Source organism: Augochlora pura, chromosome 3 (genome assembly GCF_028453695.1).
Source record: "Augochlora pura isolate Apur16 chromosome 3, APUR_v2.2.1, whole genome shotgun sequence".
NCBI lineage: Eukaryota > Metazoa > Arthropoda > Insecta > Hymenoptera > Halictidae > Augochlora > Augochlora pura.
Genome location: NC_135774.1, coordinates 21254078 through 21276133, shown reverse-complemented (window position 1 = coordinate 21276133; position 22056 = coordinate 21254078). Strand labels below are relative to the sequence as shown.

At 39.4% G+C, this 22056-nt stretch overlaps 1 protein-coding gene across 3 annotated transcripts in view; it reads left to right on the top strand.

The window, feature by feature from the left end:
* The first annotated feature begins 4559 nt into the window (after positions 1–4559).
* The window catches only part of LOC144468085 (semaphorin-1A), a 678833-nt gene continuing 661336 nt past the window's right edge, over positions 4560–22056 (top strand). For all 3 annotated transcript variants that reach the window (XM_078177255.1, XM_078177256.1, XM_078177254.1), the window contains exon 1: positions 4560–5063. The gene's annotated coding sequence lies outside the window, so the exon portion shown is untranslated. The remainder of the gene's footprint in view (positions 5064–22056) is intronic.

The following is a 22056-nucleotide window of genomic DNA, read 5'->3' as shown; positions in this document are numbered from 1 at the left end:
TATTGTTACTTTCATAAAGTAATATAAAACAGTTGCTTCCACTACTCCATAAATCTAGTGTTAAACAAAGAAATTGTAAAACGAACTACAAGCAGAGATAAAATGGCAACTGCGAGACACCTGTAGGTGTATAACAGAACCGCTTGTATTTATCGAATAATATGGAAAAGGTGTTCAAATGTTAGTTTCGCGTATAAAACATACAAACGTTCGGTCTCTGTAGAATGTTCATTCACCGAATAGATCACCGAACGTACATTTCGGTATTCTTCACGTTGTAATCGTCGAGGGAAGCGGGCCGACCCTAAGTGCGGTCTCGAATTTCAGCAGGGGTTCACGCCGCTTGCTCCTGCAATTAGTTTAAGTCGACGCCGGTTGTAACGCAGACGCATAATTCTAGTTTTACCAACGTATAACGATAATGCGACAACGTTTGCATCGATCGGCGATATCCTGACTCCGAAGGTCAATGCGTTTCTACAACGAAGGGGAAGGAAATGCTCGAGAACTACGAGCTGGTTCGCTGGACTCGGCTCAGCACCTTCGCGGCTCACCTGCGCTGAAACCTGATGCTGACGATAAAAATGAGAACAGGTTACGCGGCAGCTCGAGCACTAACGGCTACACTATACCTCGAAGCAGCGTGCTAAGCTACTTCGGGAAGGAAGCAAAATTTTATGCCACTGTCGCGTATTAAGAACTCAAAACCGTCTGCCGTTTCCTGTTGCATTAACTATTTCCCCCTCCGGGTGGCTCTATTCGTTTCGCGGTCGGTACGCGTGAAATCGCATTAGGAGAAAAAAGGGGGTCATCCGCGGCGCGATTTGTCTCTAATCCACGTCGAATCATACTATTCGGGAAATAGGTTTCGTCTAACTGCTTGATTGCATCAAATGCGGTTCGTTCGAAGCGTGCCAAATTGTGGGGAGGTCGAATTGGCGAAGGAGTGGTTTAGAAAATCAACGGACCTCGTTACAATGTCTCTTGGAATATTTTCCGAGCGTCGAGATTTCTTTCGTTGCCTCCAAGCTTCGAGAAGAAAATACCGCCGCGTCGGTCACGCGTACGGGCGACACGAAATTTTTAACTAGCTGCTGAATTTAATATTATCGTAATATATTGAACACATTGAACCGGTGTTTCCTACAGTAAATTTGAACTTTCTAGTTTCGGTTATTGGCAATTTTGTCGGGGTTGATATTCGGCACCTAACGTTTCAACGTTGAGTCAGGTGAACACAATGAAACGTGTAACAACTATTTATAATTAGATTACTTCGCTTTTCCGAGCAGATACAGAATCTAATTATAAACATACTAATCTTTGAAACTCTGATAAAGCGATCGGAGCAAGACCATTGTAGAGACTGTAACTATCTTAGTTGCGAAATACGATTTTCGTCGATTCTACACGGCGAGTATCGTATCGTAACGTAATCTTTCTTGGCAAAGGCAGAAACGCGTGGAATTATTACCGAAGGAGCGGTTGCATTTGTTTTGCTTTCTTATTTTTTTTTTTTAAATTGCTTTATCAACGGCTTCAGCGTTCTGCCACGCCCTCGTTGTACAGCGTCACGCAGTCTGCTGAACAATTGTACTCCGTATCACATGCTGCCGCAGCCGTAGTGTCCACTAAAGAGCCTGCGTGCTTTGTTCGCGCACAGGCACATAACGCGCCGCAGTAGTATTTAAAGGAAATGCTAATTTAACGTTTAGCCACTTATCATATTTATTCTATTAAATCAAACTTTCTTTTTCGTTTAGCCAGAAAACATATACGTATGCGCGAAAGCGTTAACATGCGAGCTGTTACAAAGTTGAAACTAGGCTCGCGTAATTTCAAGCAAGTACATGCTCGCGCATATCTCGTTGTTCGTAAATGTGCCTTAACAAGAACAAGTAGGTGTTAGGAGCATATTATCTTATCATAGTAAAAACAAATGACTGTTCATAGGAGCAAGCCTTTACCAGAGTAGGCCATTTGTTATATCGAACGGGACGTGGACGAGAAACGAACAACATTCCGAATCCGTTGTTTTACGATTTTCTTGTAAAACCAGCATTTATTAACTGCATTTCGTAATGCTGAAAACGATGCGAACGATTTCGTGTTATTACTCGTATTCACGTCGGTGGAGAATATTTTACTATCCTCATTTCAATTAACATTAGATTTAATTATTATTATTCTATTTAACCACTTATAGCGATTTAATAATCTTTCAATCATACGAAGATATTTATGATTGCACCCGATATATATATGAAATTTTCTTAAATATTTGTAGCGTAATTGGGACGATAAATGTGGAGACTTTTTAATTTTATGTATCATATTAAAATATGTACCCCTCATGTGAATAAAAACATGCCAGAACATTAATGGCACAGCGACGAAAGTGAATTTTTATATAAACCCTGGTGTAATTATTTATTATTATTATTCTTTTTAATTATAGTTTAACTATAGTATCCGTTTATCAAAAACCTATGTTTTCGTTGAAAATACAAAATCATCTCTTTTAAATAGCTGCAGTAGTTTGATTCTACGCGCAAAGATAACGCAAACACTTGTCTTTTAATTAAATGCTACAATGAAAGAGTTAATGAAATATGCACTGTCTTATATCAACAGATCCACGGCCACTAGTTTTTTCCTTGCCTACCTCCTTTGTTAAAAAAGTTTCATTAAATGCAGCGTACCTCCTTTATCAAGTATTGAAACACTCGAGCAAATAAAGGTCACGGACTTGCAGTTATTTAAAGTATAATATAAATTGAACAACAGCATTGAGAAGCAACAGTTTCGCGGGAAAAAGGAGGCCATTTTAATGTATGCATTGAGTTCTAAACCGATAGCACGACAGTTAATAATAGATATCGGTATACAAACAAATGTTGGAATAGTTTAGCGGCTAATATAGAGATTAAACCATTCAAGAAGCTATAAATTACTTTTTGAAAACGTTAATAATCAACCGCCTCGAAGAAGCGGGGTTGAACTTCGCAAATCGTACAAAAAGGGAAGTCTGTAACTTCTTCTATCGGGAAACATTTTAATTTAGATGAGTTGTATGATCGAAATTATTACTTTTACGATTTAAAGAAAGAGAAAATTGCAGTTTGAACGCGAGAAAGAATACACGAGATAAAATACTATTGAACTGTTCTTATTGTCATAAATATATAAAATAAAATCTGTTTAGATATATGTATTACGTATAGTGAAAAGATATTTGACTTAAAATAATAAATAGTTAGGCAACAACGATTTTCGTTCTATCGATTGCTACAAATAAGGCATCTGGAAGAAATTAAACACCTGCAAATGATTAAATTGATAAAGCAAAATCCATATTTAGATCTGAATGAAAATATTTAAAAAGGTATTGGAAAAAGCTAAGAAATACTCTTGTTTCTCCGAAATATTAACTATGTTGTTGTTAAGAAAATTATTAATCGATGTAGTACTTTTTCGAAATGTACCAAAAATAATGACTTATTATTAAAATATTAGGTTGTGTAATGAGTTCGTTCGCGTTTTCTTGTAAGAAAATATATACCGTGCAGACTTATCATACAATTTCAGTCTAATCTACCCTGTCTTAAAGTAGACACTTCCAGCTTTCATTTAAGGTACCTTGCATAGGAATAGCTCTACGGGAACGTATCTTAAAATCCATCTCAACTTTTCCTTTTAATTCTTGTAAACCCCGTAATGCCAGAGACCGTTCTCCTTTAATTTTTCAAAATGATCACGTCATATTATTGCAATCTAATCTACCCTGTCTTAAAGTAGAGACTTCCAGCTTTCACTGGAACTAAGTCGCATGGAAGTAGCCCCACGAGTACGTATCTCGAAATTTATCCGAACTATCGTACGAATTTATTACACAACATGACAGTATTTTATGTCCAAATTTCTATCGATTACTTGATATTCTATTTCTTACAATTAGTATTTATGAGAGAGAATAAATCTATAGAAAAGGTACAAATACATATTACTATCAAAAATAAGCCTTTGTGTATATCTTAAATAATACATATCACGATAAAATAAATATTTACATCAATCGAGTGTTTTAGATTGGCATCGTAATATTTCTAAAATCAATGAACTGTTTCAACTTGTATTTCATTTAATAAAGGAATAAATTATTATTTTTGTTGAGAGAGATAGTATTTACAAGTATTTGTAATTCTTAATTGAAATAAATAATTTTACCGAGATCCGTCTGTGTTGCCGCCATGTGTGTAGACCACTAATGAAAGGCTCGGGATTAAGAAGGAGTTGCAGGTTGTAGCCGTATTTGTGTACGAACAAACGGTCGAAGGCATTTGATTGAAACGCGTGGTATTGCTGTATTGCGTGTGCCGTGCCGTAGGTATCGAAAAATCGTCGAAGGTTGAAGAAGGGACCGAAGAATGGTCGGCAAAGGACGACAAGGTGGGGAGCACGGTTCACTGTGCAACGCCGATGGTGGGGGATGATCGCGGCGACGTGGTGGGGTACAGCGGGAAATAGAGCCGGTAGTAGCGGCAGTTGCGTCCCGAACAGCGCGCGTGTTGTTCCGTTTCGTCTTGTGTGTGTAGCATCACGCGACGGCCACCCGAGGCTTTTACGTGCCGCGACGAACCCCGTTCCTTTTTTTTCTTTTGTGCCAGTCCGCGAACCCGCACCGTGCCGTGCCACGAGTTGCGCCCCGCGAATTACACCCGCGAAGTACACCGTGAATTGCGACGCGAGTCGCGCGACGCCGCGGACCGCGATTCGCACCCACGCGGTTATCACGACGGAAATCGTAATAACGTGAGACGTCCTAGAAACGGGACAGTGGATTCGGTGGTGTTTCAGTGTTACATTCGTTCTGTGTTAACGTTCGTTCAGTTCGCCAAGACCCAGCGCTTCCTGTCGCGTAAGGTTTTACCAAGGAGGTGATTTACTCGCTGGACCATTGGGGATTTTTTCTGTGTCTCAACCCCCCCTCTTCGGCCAAAGAGAATCGTTGTTGATATTTTCGATCGAGCACGCACCGCACCGGTCCGGTACTACTGTCTTTGGTGAGTTCAGCGAACGTTTTATGTTCCCCGATTGGCTACTTCTTGGCTTTCGTCCCCTCGAGATCTTCACGGACGCTGATCGAGAGGATTTTCTTTTTGTGGACGCGTCATCAAATCCGGTGGACCGCTGCCGCCGCCGCCGCCGCCGCGTCGAGTGTCAACGATCGAGGACTCTGATTGGCTCTTAACGCATTCTATCACTGTCTCGAACTGCACGGACACTTACCGTCTGTCAGCCGGCCGTAAAGAAATGTCGTGAATACGAACCGTTGTCCGCCACAATTACGAATGCCGGTGGCGTGTAAGAGTCGCCACGGCGTTTGGCACGAAGTGCAATAACGGTCGGTTTATTCTCGGTTCTACGTCTGGTGTGCTTCTTGTCATAAATAGTAAATACATACACGTGTGCACCGACGACGGCGACGGCGACGTCGCTGCGGACTGTCATCCCTTGCGCGCGTCACAGAGCACTCCGAAAATTAATACGCGCCCTTTCTTTCGAACCTTTTAACCTCGCCGTATCGTTCCTTCATTTACCTGGACATGTTTAATCATATTATGGAACGTTCGCCCCAACGCGATCAAAGAAGCAGAGCCCGTCGTTGTGAATAATTTTCATTCGCGAAATTTTCAGGCGAACTCTCGAGGTTCTCTGGTAACGCGACAATGCTCGGATCAGCGTCGCGTTGTTGTTATTTAACAAAACTATTTTCTCGGGTTGAATTCGAACGTGATCTGGAATGTAAATACGTTGGGGATGAATGACGAATAGCGAAAGGAAGCATAATGAAATTTCTGTTTATACCCGGAAATGTGAGCAATTAAGTATGGGATTACGATTACTGTTCTTATAGTGAAGTTTATAGTAGTGAACAATCTATTTAATTGTTTCTTTTTTATTTATTATCCATCTCATTTCATTCGACGAAGTTTTGTTAGTATCGATGAGGGATTCTGCAGCGAATAGCTTTTCAACTGATTCTCATTTTCTTTACAATAATCATAATTTGAAGAAAACTAAACGTACACATTCGTGGCCGTGGGCGTGAAGAGGTTAAGGAAACTAGGGGTTGGAGTAGAATAATTTTCTGCTTTGTTTAAAGACTAGCGGTAGAGTAAGAATCATTCTAGTGCAGTGAATTGTTAACGAATAGTGATGATCGCGTAGAAAATTCCTTTTTAAAAGTTCTATGATCGCATCGTTACAAACTCTGTGGATTATGAAATTTAATTACAGAATTCTTTCTGTTAAAATCTTCTTGCGAAATGAGTATACTATAGGGGTTAGCGAATACTTGACACGAATTGAAAATTCACTGAAAAAATAACCACTCGTGGACGTTATTATATTGAACGCAACATTGATATATTCAAAGCTGCGAGCAATTTGTTGTTTCGCTCCGATTCGCGGCTTCCTCGATATTTACGCTATCTCGCACTGCGAAAACAATGGATTATCTTACCGTATTTGCCATTCTTTCACTTCCACCGCATGTTTGACAGCCTCCTATCAGCGAATTGCGTATTCTTCGAAAAGTTCCTGGTCGTTCTCCAAGTATATTTCACAGAAACGCTTTATGCTATCTGACATAATTCGTTCGCGTTATTGATTAGTTTTTCTTCCTCCTATTACAACGTGTTCTATCATTCATGATGTAACACACGGGGTGAACAGACCGTTCTCTTCGTTAACGTCGATTTCAACCGCCCTCGCGAGTTTTTCATCGTTCCGTGCGCAAACAACATTTCGACCGAATAATATATTATCGAGATCTCCCAACGTAACTTGATATAATTGAGCGTCGCGGTTGGACAAAAAAAAAAAAGAGAAGAAAGAAACCGTTCGCATGCAGCAAATTAACCAAAATTACTATTTAGTCAGCTCGCGTTTCTGTTTGATTACCCGAGTACATTTAATTGGAGAGCGCGAGAGTACATTTCGACTGTGATGCCGGTTTCATATTTACGAATATTTTGTCCCTCCTAAACCACGAAAAAATTCTCGCTAACGTTAATGGAACGGAGAAAAACCTCGCGGAATTAAAAATGAACAAGATAATTGCCGGCGGGAACTTTTTTTGGGGGGGAATCGCTGCTAGAAAAAAAAGCTCTAGGTCAAGTTGAATTTTGTGCAAGGACTTTACCTCTGTACGGGCCTGTCAGTGGCGCAGTTAGGGTGAGATATAGTGGAACGAGCCGTAATTATTTCTACAATCTCGTTCGTTATAGCATCTTCCTTGTTCTGGCGTACGCTGAAATGCGAAGCGACTCGCAAAAATATTCGAACGTTCGCGTTTACGGTTTAATCGCGGAAAATGTTATTCAAATACTTGTATCGATATATTATTATTTACAAGGGAGACCTATCAAGATTATACACGTAGCGTTGACAATGTACTCGATACCGGCGTACACCGTCGGTGCTCGCAGAAGTAATCGTGCGCTCAGCGATAAACGGTGTGTTTACAGTGAAAATCCACAAGTATTATGACTGACAAATATAATTCGGTACAATTATCGCGCATTGTTATCAGAATGTAGAAATTATGAATATGGACGATTCGAAGTTATACAAATGTGAAAGCGAATTAATATTGGATCTCTGTAACGGTGGATTGTGTTATAGAAATGCGGTAGATTTTTTCGGTGAAAGCAAATGCAAAATGGGATATAAAAATTGTTGCAAATAAAAGCACTGTCGTTCGTGATGTCGAATAGTTTTTGTTCTTTCGTTAAAGCTACTTTCTAAAGGTTATTAAATACTGAGATAGAAATAGTAATTTAATGTTCAATCCAGCATATATCGATGGTATGTTAGAAATATTTAGTCATTAAAAATAATAGTCCGTCTTTAACAATTATCCAAATACGACGAAACAACTTCCGCTTCTTTTATACGTCAATCTATTTTCATCGTTAGATGTTCAATCATTTTTTTTATCGAATGAGACAATGTTTGTTCCTCGTGTATGTCAGGATGTTATTTATTACAGTTAAACTGTGGATTTTATTCGACTAAATACGTGTATAGAAAATGTATAAACGAAATGCAAAACTGTAGTGACAATAGAATGATTTTCAAATATTGTGACATCACCTATTGGTTTATTAACAATTTGGGTGCCATGTTCGTCATATACGACTGATTCGATGTTATTATCAATCTTTGAGATTAATTTTGATTAGGAAATATCAAACTTTGTTAGGATCTATAAATTGTAAAAAAAGAATCAAATCTTGTTAAGATCTACGAGTTGTAAAAACATTCGAAAACAATTTCTATAACAAATATTGTCTTTTCTGCTCTTAACGTATGAAACAATTTCTTCTAATATTGTCCGATTTTTATGAGCACTAGCGTGGTAACATTCACATTAATAAAAAAAAGATAGTCATAATTTTTGTTTCTCACGCTCAGCTTACAAAATTTGTATTTTGTGTAGAGATATTTCCTAAAACATTTTTTCTAAAAAGAGAATACGTCGGAGATAGTCAAATAAATTTTTATATTCTCTTTCTAATTTCTATAATGAATAATACTTAATGAAAAGCGCAATATTCCCACGGCGGAGGAGCCGTGCACTGCGAAGGGTAGAAAATGGATTAACAGATTCGCATCGCCAATTAGAACGATCGATAGTATTCTACATGCCCGCACTTGTTGCAACATCTCTGTCCTTCATAGTACACGTGTATATATATATATATGTGTGTGCTTCGATTTTATTGATAAGAACCGTTCGATATACTACAATCCAGCGCGAGCACATCGTTGAAAACAATAAAATTAATTTTAGTGACAAAAATGCCGAGAATAGACCGTATCGAATTTTTCTGTTACAATTCTGGGAACTATTGTAATAACGTTGAAGAAAATATTTCCATTGTGCTGTGCCTTACAAAGGGTAGAAAATAGATTAGCAAATTTGTATTTCCAATCGAAACTGTCGATGGCATCCTATGCAAAATCTTTGTCTGCCACAGAATTCTGATTCGATTAATCGAAATTCCTGAAACACGAATAACACTCGATTCAAACACAAGATTTCCGCAGCGCTTGTGTCCTTTAAAAGGGCGAGGAAATAATTGTTGGAGACAGTGGAATCAATATTTCGCGATAAAAATGCTGAAGGCAGAAAAATGAATTTTCTCCTGTTTTTCTAATTTATATTTCTAAAACGAATAACCTCTGGCCAGAAGAAAATATTTCCTTTCCGCTGCGTTCTTCAAAGGATGAAAAATAGATTAACGGTTTCGCATCGCCAATTAGAACGGTCGATAACAGGTATTCGTTGCATCATACTCGTTGTAGTTATTCAGATTTGATTGATAAAAATCGTCGACGTAATCCAACGCGTGTACATCGTTCTTCAACCCTATCAGTGTCTGGCTCAATTAAAAAGGCGAAATAAATATAGCAGGAATAAAGTGAAATAAAAACACCAGAAGTATTCAATTTTTAATTTTACTTTTATGACTTTATGTCATATTCCTATTATGCGGAGGCTGTTCTGATCATATTATTCGTACTTCCATTATATTCATATTATAAATCGCGCATAAAAATTGTAGCGAATTAAATTTTTTATAAATCCCACAAATTAACATTAAAAGGATTAAAGGGTTGAAAATATGTTCTTTGCAACATGTTGCAGTAGGTATGCAGATTAATAAAAATTGCCCGTATTATTTAACTTGCGGTAATTATGAGAAATTTAATCTAGCATGATCACACGATTTATATCTAATGTGAATATAATGTAACCATGTAAATACAAGTAATATGATCCGAACTCATTTTAGTTAGTACCGAAAGAGTTAAACCGAAAAATCTACAATATTCTCACCTCGCAGAAAGTTTTTTCTTAAGGGTTGAAAATTGTATCTATTCGTTGCAATATGTTCGTCATAGTATCCTGATCCGATTGATAAGAAATCGAAAGTTCCTACCACATTCAGCGTACGTAAATTGTTAGAAACATGGAAATTAATTTTCCCGTTCTACTAAAACGAATTGACAGTTGGTTGAAAGAAAATATTTTTCCGGAGCAGAAGAGGTATTCCCGAGCGTGTCGTATATGCGTAGAAAACATTCGTTGCAACATCTCCGTCGTAGTAACTCCGATTCGATTGATAAAAATCGTTCGTAGTGTGTATCCGACGCGTGTGCACCGATCGGCGGTACTTAATGAAGGCGAATTCTTCCGTGGCGTTTCTAGTGCGACACATCGGAAAGAGAATAAAATGAAAAATAAAGCGCACGATCGAGGCGTGCGCGTATGCGCGCGACGGAAATTTAGAAAGTCGCGGCGAGTTGTATATACACCATGGGTGACCGGCTACTCGGCCATTTTGTACGCTCGGGAACCGGTTTCGAGCTTTGCGCTCGAGGGGACCCACGGGCACGAACGTAACGACGCATGGTGGCATGGTAGCGTGGTGGCTGGCCATGGCGAGCTTGTCACGGCGCGTCTCTATTATGACGAAAGAAAACCTCCCAAATATTATTGCCGATTATCGTTCGCGCGCGTCGCGACGCGTCCACCGTCCCTTGACACGCATTGTCTCATTGTCGGGGCACAGGCGCGGTCGAATATCGCTCGCCTTTCGTTCGCATAACGAGCCTCTCGTCGGCCAGTGATTCGAGCCGCTCCATCGAGGGGCAGTTTCGTAAAATAGATGGAATTAATTATAAGGAATGGAATTTTGAAGGCTTTTTTCGAGCAAAAATAATGTCGGTATTTTTATTCGCGATTACATACCGTATTCACCCTCGAACGACGGACCATTTTCGTAATTACAGAATGAACGATGGTTATGTTGGTTCTCAACTTCATTCGTCAATTTTGTTCCTAGTATAACAGCTATTTACTTGAGTAGTCGAAAATTGACTAATTATGCGATGACTTCAATACCTTGGACTATGCCAAAATAACGTGTAACGTTGTATAATCGCGTCGTAATTCTACGCAACTTTGTCTTAACACATTCGTCGCCGCGTCACCCATATCTGGGTGACAGGTATGCCCCGTCACCCAAATAACCTGGGTAACGCTCTTCTTATTCAAGATTCTATTTATTTAATTCATAAAAATCCCATATGTAGCACAGGAATTTAACGGAATAAGCATCGGCAAATGTAAAATATACAAAATAAAAATACAAGAAATTTATACATTATTATATTTGTTATACATTAACCTTTTAGATACTACGCGCCACTATAGTGGCTCTCGCGAATGGCTCGTGCTTTACTCAATTGTTTTATTATTTATTAAAGCAAACAATTCAAGTGAAAGTGTGTATATACAATATATTAAGAGAAGAATATATGTTATTAGTACTATATATAGATATCCGGAAAAAATATATATTAAGAGAAAATCGTAATTTAGTTACGAAAAACTTTATTTACGCAGAATCCTGCCGTACCTAAATGGTTAATTTATATTTAATCTATCAAATATAACGTTATCCTATGCATTCGGACTACCGACATTTTGGGCCCGGTAAGAAACTCGAGCGATTCGCGCTGGGCGACGAACGTGTCAAACGAGCTTGAACTTGGATATTGGAAGAACCGAGTTCAAGTTGTGTGACATAAAAAATTTCGGACGAACTCCGCGGCTATTTTGTGAAACTGGACCACCGGGCGTCGAACAACTCGTTCTCTGTACAACTCAGCCGCCGCGCCGCGTCGGCAAGAATCGTTTCAGCAGCGGAACGTTGCTGATCGCGTTACATATCGCGGTGACAAATGTCCGCGAACGACCTTATCCGAGAAAGTTGGACAGTTTTCACGTGGGTGTTGATAAATTTGAATGGATATTAATTGCGTGCGATATGGAACGTAATGAAAGAGCGGCGCGCGCGCGACGTGTTCGGCCGAAAGGAATGCTATAGCACTTTAATGGAAATTGCTTCATCAACGAATTAAATAGTCGCGTGATGTGGTAATTGCTCCGGACGGATGCTATAGATTTTCAATAATTATTGCCTGCCCGGTAACGCGCAAATGACCGCGTTTTTTTCGTGTATGAAAATTAGTCGCGGGCATATTTTATACGTAAGAAATTGTTTTTCAATGAGTGTTCGTAGCGTGAAGAAATCGTAATACATGTAACACACGTGTACAATATATTTGTATATACGCGTAGTGGGAAATATGATACGAAGTTTTATAGATTTTGTTCACAATAATTTAAATTATGTTCAGAACTTTTTCCTAAATTTCATTGTAACATAGAAATAATATTTTTTTAAATTTCTATCTAATATTATATGTTAGCATTACTTCGATTAACCTGTTCCTTGTGATAACTCCTCGCACGGTAATTAAATCGTAAGGCGAAAGATCAACTAAAGTACATTAATTTCGAAGTCAAAGCGTCGATACAACGTTCCTTTTTTTTAAAGAATATTACGAACAATTCGGAGATAAAACTGATTAATAAAACGTAACTAATTGTGAAATAAGAAATCTGAAATTGGTCATTTCGACGCGTCCGGCAATTTTGTTAAGTTTGCGTTGCCCCACCGGGGATTCGCTTTATAAGTTCGTAGATTCGATCAAACATTAATTTCGCGGGTCGCCGTATTTTTACAGTTCGATCACGATTTTTCCTTTGTTTTATTACCGTAACACCGCGAAGCGAAATTTCATTGAAATTCGAGAGCCTCCGACGGAACCCAATCGGAGTTCAGTGACTGCCAGTCTCTGTCGCGTGATTCAGAGTTGTCCGTAGGAAATGTGTATCGATCGCTGCCATGACGCCTATTGCCTGGGAGCAGTGCCTATTGTTCATAATAAGCGAATTATTTTCTTTTGTAATAGCACGAGCGATGCGAAGGTCGATGCGCAACGGTCTGCCGGGAGCTGCTTATTGAAATTTAACAAGCCTCGTTCGGCATGCCCGACAGAACGATTTTTTTTTAACTTTGTTGCGAGATATTCTTCTCCTCAAGATTTATATCCAATCGATAGTTTCCGACCGCGTCCAAGTTTCTTCGCGGACCGCTCTAAAGCAGTCGTAAATTTCGCGAGTTCGGTTACGTCGATGCCGCAGAAAGAAAGTAACAATTAAATGGAATCGCGTTATTCCGCGGCGATCGAGAGCTGCCCTATCGCCGTGCTGTTTTCGAAAAATCATTGTTCATCCTTTGGCGCGTTGCGCGAGAAGCTGCGAGCTTCGGGAGTGCAACTGAACAAATCTTGAGTCAATATTTGCGTTAGCAACGCTGCATGGGGCAGAATTGTGCTCCGCGTGTGTATGTACTATCTTGACGACTCCGGTGTATTTTTTCCAACTTTTTTTTTCTAAAAATAAACTCGCGCTATAATCTTCAATTATCATATTCAGCGCATGCGAAACAAGATATTAACTCGACATCGGATCTGCCGTAAATAACGGACAATTTGTAAACGATTACGCGCATGCACTTTTATTTCCCTTTAACAGATTCGCTGCAGTACGATCATGCAATTGTAATTCACGTGCAACAATGGCAAGCTTCGCCCGAGTCGAGATATTAATGAAATGGTTCTTTTCAATTGAAATATCGAATACTCCGGGGGCATTACATATTCGAATCTTCTGCAGAAATGCGCACGGAAAAATATTGCTAATGAATCGTTCGCGTTTATTGCTCGATGCAACGACGATAAGGGTGAAATATTTTATTTCTGGAAAACGTGTAATGACGTGCGCAGTATAGTATCATTCTAGGACGAACTGATCGCGAGTATGACATAGAACTATTTGCAGACATCTGTGGAACGAAGGAATCGAAGCAAAAGATAAAAGTAAATTTGCTTTTGAACACTTCGTAATGAGTAGCGCGAATTCAAAATATCTTTAAAATATTAAAATCATTCTTCAATTTTTAAGATCTATCGTCTTTTTATAGACCTTTGGAAAGTCTGCAACAGTCGAACCATAAATAACTTCTATTTTTTTTATCAGACAATTTTGTTTTCTTTTTAGTTATCTTTTTTATTTTATTTATTTCGAACTCTTATCTATTTAGTGGAATCAAAAACTTGTTTGTTCCGGTGACTCATAGTGAGTAAGTACGAACTATTTATGACTCGACCTAATATATACTTTAAATTGTCCAGCTTTATTTACATTCCTTTGAAGCAATCTACAGTGATGTGAATAATCATAGATTTAAAGTAACTTTTTAGCGATATTTACGCAAAAATTTAACGAAATACGTGAATACGATATTTTGGGAAGTTTTCATTCAGACTGCTTCTAAGTCAAAGGTTTAATAAATGAAATAATAAAATAAAATGGCACAATGATAGCGGAGAAGTAATTTCGATCATTTCATAAAACACCGAATAGTTTGATTTTTTAGTCGTATTAACAGTTTTGCAAACATCATTGCAATTCTACTTTCAACGATGAGCGAAGTCTGCTAAAGATATTTGTATTCTCCGAAGTAAATTTTCCAAAGAAACAGACATATGTTCGAAGTAAATCGAACGATTTACCGGAGACGCTGAATCGAATTCGTTTCGCATCGTTATAGAAAATTGTCGCGCGGCGCGCGACGGTGTAAATTTATTATAAAACAAGGTTCATTTTCGAGCCGAGTCCGACGAACGGTCTTCAACTTCACCTTGCAATACGGCGACTGTCGATAGCGGCAACGATAGGCGCGTATCAAGATGGGTAAAGTGTGCCGTGTTTGTTAAATAAATACGTAGCGTAACCTTTCGCGTGATGCAGGAACTTTCATCAAACATTTATGAGCCCTTTCGCCGGGAGAAAATGTGAAAAACACGTATTTATGAAAAATGCATATAATAATGCATGCCCATTCGAGCCGTTCGGCTAGAGTGAAAGTAGTGATATATTGCCCATCCCGATGCCTATAGACACAGATAAATATACGAGGTTAACATGCAGATCTCCCTAAACGTTTTTCCCGGCAAATCGCACCCGGTCCGGTTATTATCATTTTCCACCGAATTCTGTCAGTCGTGATCGCCGAACGTTCCCGTCATTCGCGTATAATACACGTCGTTACGACATAAATATTAACCGAAATGGAAATTAGCACCAGCTGCGGCACGTTGCGCGCGGCAAGAAAAAGAAATTGGACGAAAGATTGCTAACTACGCTAAATGCTCGATTTGCATAAATAATGAATACCGTCGGCAACACGACGAAACGTACTCGTGCATAATTTTCTTAATTGACATATCTGGTCGACGAACAGTGATTGTTTCGATCTGTTTCAGAATTAAGAAGTTGAACTTTTTTTAGAATAAAACACTCACGGTACATGTATATAAGCATCTAATAAGACACGTCAAAAAAAAAAAAATAGAATACTTCGAACCAACGCGTGGTATCTCATATTTTAGTACCATATTATTCTCATTACATCTATTTTTACTAGGTACATTGATATTGACAAATGTTGCATTACGGAATGGAAGTACATACTTCGGATGAATATTGCATAATACACAAATAGCCGAAAGTAGTTTATATTTTTTCTATTCAATCATCGCGTGGGATTACAAAATTTTGTTTAATTAATTAACATGCCAAGTTTTCTAACTAAACAATGTCATTGAGGACGAACATAAAAATAAATTCGTATCCTTTTATTCTACCCGCGGCTGTTAAAAAAAGGAAGAGTCAGAGCGATCGGTGACACATCGACAAATCGATTGTTTTAATTCCTAGAAGAATCGAAATCGGCGACGCCGTGGAACGGGAACGTAGTCGGATCTGTTTCGATCCGCGTCGCGCGAACTGAATCCGCGTCGAAACTTTTTTCCCCCCCCCGCCGCCGCCGGTATCCATGCATAATGTATGCCAGTGATTATTCAGGATCCTAACATGTCCGGACAATCTTAACGGTGAAGTGCAAAGTTGGCGTTATTCCATTCTGGTCATTTGTCACGGGCCGGAGTTGATACCGGTAGCGCGCGAATAGACGATTCATGTAAATCCGGGGGACCGAGAGCGGTTTTCATATTATTCTAATTGGCAAACTTTCAGTTCCGCTGGAAATTTATGAACTCCTCTTCTTGCCGCGCCGCATACGTGCACGGCAACCCCTGTACAATGCTGATTCATTGGTCAGCTTCTTATGTAGCCGCATTAATTGGACACGATCTATTAAATATTAAAAGCAACGGTACGCCTTTTGAGTCACTGACTCTTCCGGAGCCTGCAGTCCACGGAGTCTGCATTTGCTTCTGCCTTGTGCCAACCGTGCGAGAAGTCTGACAACAAAATTGTGTTTTATGATCGATTCAACGCAATATACGAACGCCAATTATTCTAATTTGAGTTTCTGGTTTCCCGAGTTTTTTTAAACGTGAGAGACATTTTTATTTCGTATATTTAAATGTCTTGTGATTTATTTTACAACTGAAATCATTGGAAATTTTTCTTTGGGTCATAATTTGCATGACATTATTTATTGACGGAAAGACATCTTTTTATTGATTCGAATCAATTATTCGCATAATTTTTTGTTCAAATAAATCATTTGCTTAATTCTTTACTCGAATAGAGTAAATTTTTGTTAACCGTTTTTACATAATTTTATAACAATACGTAGTAAAAAGTAAATCAATAAATCATGTAGAAACCCTTTATAGCCTATCATCTTCAGTTAAATCAATTATATTCCGCGTGAAATCCCGTGCGAGGAAATCTTATTCGATAACACCGAATAAAATCTTGTTCGTTAGTCCTTATCAGTCATCCGTTATCCGAGTCAAATATTGCAGAATTCTGCTCTCTTCGTATCCTACACGTACCGATAATTTTCCACCGTATCGCAAATAAAACGATGCGACACTCTGCTCGTCCCACGCGTGTGCACCAAGCGATTAAAGGGTTCAACTGGAATGCATATTTAGACGGAACATCTAATTAGTAGCAGGTTCTCTCGGTCGCAAATAGGAACGTTTTGTCTCGCTTCCGTAAAACGACAGATCATTTTTCCCGAATTCCACACCGCGACTGGTACATTCGTCAGCCGGATATCCGGCGGCTCGGCGTTACCGGTAAAACCGTGCCGCGCGCGGCAGAGACTATTGCCGTGATAATCTTTATTAATTTCTCGGATCGCAGGCTCGCGGTTTAAACGGTCGTACGCGGGGGCAGCACACCGGGGTACCCGAAAGGTAAGCATCACCCGTTGCTCTTCTCCAGTCATTAATGTCATCGGCTACAGCTGGCACGGACAACGCAAGTAGACTATTCATGCTAAAGTCGAGAATCATGTAGGCAGGTAGGCTCGCGGAAGAGAAAGTGCCGGGGCTCGGTTCTTACGTTCATATATAACGTCGACGTCGAAGAACACCGACACTCGGCTAGATACGGTCCGTCGTAGCTACACGCTTTTCCTGTTCTCGATTCAGGTCCCCGTCTAGACAAAACATTCTCCTTGCACCCTGCTCTCCTGCCTCCCACTCTCTTCCTTGCTTCTTTCATTTTGTTGCCCCTTTCTTTTTTTTTTCTTTTCCTTCCGCCGACTCGATGAACGTCGAATGCAAAGGCCGTGGAACAGGGTGGAGGGGAGGGGGGCAACACAACAAGAAGAGAGCCGCGGATATTCGGAATCGTGCCAAGTAGATATTTATACGGTAACAAGGGTCACTCTGACGCGCGGCGGTGCAAGAGGCATCGAGAAGCTGGATTAAGGGGCGAGCCTGGTTTTCGATGCTGAAATATCAGTGATTTTTAAGAATTCCTTCTCCGACAACTAGAAGTCGAACTTCTCGAACGATTCGGGAAGGTTTTATTTTTCATCTGGAAAATACAAAAAACTGTTTCGTTGACGAAGTCTGGGAAACGCATTTCTTAAATTTGTTTTTTATTCTTTTATCGTGCAAACAAATTGCGATTTTTTAAATCGATTTTTAAGCTGTTCTCTTGTAATTTAATCTCTCTAACGACTCTCCGAAAAATTAGATCGCTTTGCCCGATTATAAGAAGGTTTCAAAAGATAGATAAACTATACTTCGTACAGTGATTATATTTGCGTTCTGAAAAATTTCATCGGGTGGAACAATGCAAAACGAGGCTCGCGAATATTTTCATTTACGATTTTTAATACAAATTCAGTGGAACTCGGCACTTGAATTGATTGAGTTCTATAGAGTTAATTTCTATATGTAAAATGTAATAATTGTTACTAAAAACCAATGGAGCGGTTGAAGTGATTTTTATAACAATCGAAGACACTCCGCGTTACAAGATTTTCTTACGAAAATGTTTCACGTTGCTAGGAATATATATATTTTTTTAAGATATGAGAAATTTGGCCGCAAATATATGATTTCGGTCGGAAAATGCCTTTTTTTTATCGCTTTTGGAGACGCCTCTTGCACCGCTATGCCGCGGCCCAAATGCGAGGGAACAGTTCTTTCACGGCTGCGCGCAGCCTGAATCTTCCGCGCGGGAACGAAACTGATACCCTAACGAGATGTCGTTATCCCTCTTGCTCCATATTTCCACCCTTCAACGGCCGCCTTTTGTTCACCATTCACACCTTTCCACTGCTTTGTCGCTCGCGCACTCTTTTGTGCCAATATGTATTACTAATTCGGAAATTCTGGGAGCAGTGTTCTACATTCCAGCCTCGGCGACGAAATACGAATGAATCGAGATTTTCCTTCGTCTTTTCGATGATTTCGTTCATCGATGCCGATTGCTGGGATCATTGTCCTCGGACAATGCGTTGGTTTCTTATTCAACCCTTCCCACGAATGTCTCACGAATTCTTTCGCAGTCGATTCTTTTATGATACTTAGTACTTCTTTGTTTTTAATCATTTCTCTGAGAGAACGAGATGATTTTTTCTTCTTGTTTGCAATCATTTACTGCAATTCCTAGACTGTGAGAACGATAGTGTTTCGATTTAATAGAAATTATGTGTGAAATCTTCATCACGGATCCCACGGCGACAGTAAAATATGCGTATTACAAAATAATTTAATCATTAGGTGCGCGATAGTATCGTATAAAATTCGAAATATAATAGAATTCGTATACATATGCATATTATTTGAATGTATTGAACATTTAAATAGCAAATGTGATTTTTTTAGAGCAATGTAATGTAATTCTACAATATGGAAAGGTTTTGCATACATAGAACACTTGAAATTTCCTTAGAATTTAATTATATCCTATATAATATAATTTAATTATATATTATCCGGTATAATTTAATTATAACTATCCGGTATAAAGAGAAATGATATTAAAATCAATATCAATGAAAAGGCGCAGGAGTAACGCATGACTGGTATTCAAAGTCGTCGTGGAACACGGTATGCATTGTCTTTTATATTTATTGAAATTCGACGGAGTATTTCGCAGATGAAAATTTGTAGTACTGGGAAGTGTTCGAGATAAGATTTAAGAGATTAATAAGAAATTTTGTTGGATGTACTAAACTATTTTATTACCGATTTATTGCGTTAATTTTTTAAATAGCATGCTGCACTTTTCTATCTCAAACCACACAGCTTTTGTTAATAAAGTTTTTCTGTATCTCAAAAAATAACTGAGATATTCATGGTTATGAATACAATTCATGGTTATGAATATAATTCATGGTTATGAATATAATTCTTGGTTATGAATATAATTCATGGTTAAGAATATAATTCATGGTTATGGATACAATTCATAGTTATAAATTACCATTATTAAAATCACACTGATATTAAATTTTCCATTACAAAATCGATGCCAGTTCCATTTAAGACTAATTAATTTTTACCAAAAAATCTATTATAATCTAAAATTTCTGTTCAACACGTCTCATTGTTGAATATTATCGGCCGATAAAGTCGATCGAGGGAAACGCCGAAAAAATGAGCCGAGAAGCAGTGAATCCCGGCGAATGATCAGAAAAATCGTAAAGAACACCGCCGCTGTGTGCCTGATTTATCCTACCTTTCTCATCAGTATGGAAACCATTTCTTGTGCCGGCAGTCTCAAAAATTCGAATATCTGTCTTCGAAAGAAAGGAAGAAGGTTTTCATTCTCTTTGATACATGTGTACCTACGTAGAGAGCCCGAGTCGTTCTCTCGTCGACTACAATTTCCATTATGGAGTGTCCGTCCTTCTCGCTCGCTCTTTACTGTCGAGTAAGCAAGCAAGCGAAGGAAGGAAGGAAGGACCGAGTGAGTGAACGAACGAGTGCGCGAACGAACCAACGGACGGACGGACGAACGGACGAACGAAGGAAGGAACGACGAACGAGTATACGGGTCCGTACTAGCAGCTCTGTCATCGGTTGCCAGAACGGTCGAGCGTGAAGGTAGAAGAACAGGGCGGGAAGAGGCCATTACCCACAGAGAGTAAGAAACGGGCAGCGTGGGCCAGGTACACTCGACCCGAGAAATCCTCATACACGTCCTATTACTGTCGAGTGGACCGAACAGCTTTATATTTCCCCTCTCCGCGCTGCTGCCGCTGCTGGTGCTGCTGCTGCTCTTCTCGCTACGTTGTTACGTAATTTACACGTGTACGAATACGCAAAATGATCAGTTAAACACACGAGCTGCCAGCCGCCCGTTGCCGCTGAATGTCAGCGCCGAAACGTATCCCCGCGACTTCCAACGCGCGTCTAATTCTCTACGACAGGAATCGCGTAAGTGCCTACGGAATTCGGGGAACTTCTAAACATGAGGGATGCATTGTTGGCACGGAATTGGGGCAGTTCGTTTCTATATCAGGCCGAACAGGAAACCCCATCGTTGCTGCTTGAACCAGGAAATTTCGGTTCAAGAGAAATGAATTCGAGTGGACGACAAGATTTTGCGGGAAACGTTTCTTGTTAGTGGAATTTTTCGATCGATTCAGGGGATATTAACGTTTTACTTATAAATTTACGATTAAAGTTTTACAATTAAAAAGTCGATTTATAAAAATTTACAATTACATCGGCTAATTAGGATTAAGCGGTAAGTCGTTGCGACCTCTTTGAGGTATATGTGTGGCTGTTATAATAACATTAAATTGAACAGAAATGACCGTTCTATTGTTTAATGTTATTACCAGTATTTTTTTATTTACTTAACTGGACCAGTCAGCTGTTTTTAACGAGTATAGTAATGAAATTAAAAAATGGAATTAAATTAAAAATGAAATTAAATTAAAAATGAAATTATACTTACTGTTCTATCAAATATACTCGTCAAAAATGGCTAACTGATTCAAAATGTGTCCGAATATTTCTCCAAGCGACTGTATCATCCCTTGTTCCGTTTCCTTCGCACAGCCTTCGTCCAGCTACTCCATGATCTGCCTAATATTTTACGATCTTCGAACTTGATCCGCCGACGTTGCCGTTCTTGCCGTAAAAATCGAAGGAGATAAAAAAGTGGAGAAGACTGCAATTGAAATGGCTTCGGGCAGCGCTTGGAACGGTACTAACCGGGGATATAATAGTGTTTCGTTCCGTTCGCATTGGCCGCTGTCCTCCTCTCCGGGTTGCGTAAAAGTGTAACGGCGTGGACCCGTTACGGGAACCCCGGAAACATCGCGGCGCCATCGATATACGAAAGATTCTGGTTTCGAGTGTGTAACTTTCGTGGGCGTAGTCGCGATCGAGATGCCGAGATTAGGATTACCGCGGCGCGCCACGGCCGAGTTTTCACGCCGGATAATTAAGGGAGAGATATCGGGGGCAAAAGTAGCGCGCGCCACGGATGGATAAGATTTCCTGCGCGAGATTCGGGACACGTTTCGGATACCCGATACCCTAAAGCGCGATGATGTTGTCGGCGGTTGAACGTCCACATAATTTTATTATTTAATGTTGCGCGCCTCTCTCGCGGACAAGGGGGCAAAGATCGAGCGATTTCCGGGTCTCGCATTGTCTCTTCGTTACCACTTAAAATCGCAGGTTGCGCGATAATTAAACTGTGTTCATGATACCAACGAGTAATGTATCATTTGAAACAGCGAACAGGTTGAAAGAAATTTAAAATAT